The following is a 2,165-nucleotide window of genomic DNA, read 5'->3' on the forward strand; positions in this document are numbered from 1 at the left end:
GGTTATTTCATACTAGACAAAAACATACATTGGAGAAAAGATAGACTCTTCAATAAATGGTGCTGAGAAAACTGGAAATCCATACATAGCTAAATGAAATTAAGCCTCTATATTTCACCCTGCACAAAAATCAACTCAAAGTGGATCAAAGACTTACACACTAGAATAGATACCTTTCACCTAATAGAAGAAAAAGTAGGCCCAAATTTTCATGATGGTGGCTTAGGACCTGACTTCCTTAAGAAGACTCCCAAAGTGCAAGCAGTAAAATCAAGAATCAATAAATGGCATGGGTTTAAACTAAAACACTTCTTCTCAGTAAAGGAAACAATCAATAATGTAATGAGAGAGCCTACAGAATGGGAGGAAGTCTTTACTACATGCACCTCAGATAGAGCACTCTTCTCCAGGACATATATAAAGAACTCAAAAACTTAACACCCTAAAAACAAATAATCCAATCAATAAATTGGCTAAGGAACTGAAAAGACACTTCACAGAAGAAGAAATATAATCCATTAACAAACAAATGAAAAAGAAATGTAAATCAAAACTACTATAAGATTTCATCTCAATCAGATGGCAATTATCAAGAATACAAGCAATAATAATTGTTGGCAGAGATGTGGGGGAAAGAACACACTCATACATTGCTGGTGGAACTGAAAATTGAGGCAACCACTATGGAAAGCAGTATGGAGATTCCTCAGAAAACTCAGAATGGAACCACCATTTGACCCAGCTATCCCATTCCCCATTTTATACCTTAAGGACTTAAAATCAGCATACCACAGTGATGTGGCCACATCAGTGTTTATTGCAGCTCAATTCACAATAGCTAAACAATGAAACCAACCTAGATGCCCTTCAACCAATGAATGGATAAAGAGAAGTGATACATTTAAATAATGGAAAATTATTCAGCCATAAAGAAGAATGAAATTATGGCATTTGCAGATAAATGGATGGAACTAGAGAATATCATGCTAAGGGAAATGAGCCAATTCCTCCAAAACAAAAGATGAACATTATCTCTGATAAGCATATACTGATTCATAGTGGGGTGGGGAGGTAGGGAAGAATGAAGAAACTTTGGTTTTTGTAGAGGACTGTGAAGGAAGGTTATGACTGCAGGGATGGAAAGGACAGTAGAATGAGTCATACATAATTACCCTACTTACGTCTATGATTATACAACTGGAGTGGCTCTGCACCATGTACAACCAGAAGAAAGAGAAAGTGTGCTTCATTTGTGTACAATATGTCAATATGCCACATATAACTAATTTGAACAAATAAAATAAATAAATATATGAGGTAGAACCACAAGGCAGGGTAGTACACACCTGAAATCCCAATGACTCTAGAGGCTGAGGGAGAAGAGCTCAAGTTTGAGGCCAACCTCATCAATGTAGCAAGATCTTTTCTCAAAATAAAAAAAAAAAAATTAAAAAGAACTGGGGATGTAGCTCTGTGTAAAATATCCCTGGGTAAAATCCCCAGTTAAAAAAAAAGAAAGGTAGCAGAATACAACAGTCACTAATATGGCATTATGTAAAAAATGTGGATGTGTAACTGATGTGATTCAGCAACTTGTATTTGGGGTAAAAATGGGAGTTCATAACCCACTAGAATCAAATGTATGAAAGATGATATGTCATGAGCTTTGTAATGTTTTGAACGACCAATAAAAAAAGAAATAAAAGTAGGTGGGGTCTTTAAGAGGTGATCAAAGCAATCAGAGCTTCACCCTTGTGTAGGGTTGATCCATATGAGAGCTTTGTCTTTGTGCAGGGTTGATCCATTTTAGAGCTTTGTCCTTGTGCACGGTTGATCCATTCATATCCTGAACAGATTAATGAGTTTATTGGTTAACTTGAGAAGGGTTGATCCATCTATACTATGAGCAGATTAATGGACTTATGGGCTATCTTGAGAGTGAGGCTGCTATAGAAACCAGCTATCTGGAGAATCCCAGTCCCTTCCCTCACTATATGATGTACTGAGCCATCTCAGTATTCTGCCGGCAAAAAGGCCATCACTAGATTCAGCCCTTTAATCTTGGACAAGAACCTTGAGCCAAATAAACTTCTTTTCTTTATAAAACAAACAAACAACATTTCATCTGAAACATGAATAAAATATAAAGGCTAAGAGAGTTCTTA

This window comes from Urocitellus parryii, unplaced genomic scaffold (assembly GCF_045843805.1).
Source record: "Urocitellus parryii isolate mUroPar1 unplaced genomic scaffold, mUroPar1.hap1 Scaffold_155, whole genome shotgun sequence".
Lineage (NCBI taxonomy): Eukaryota > Metazoa > Chordata > Mammalia > Rodentia > Sciuridae > Urocitellus > Urocitellus parryii.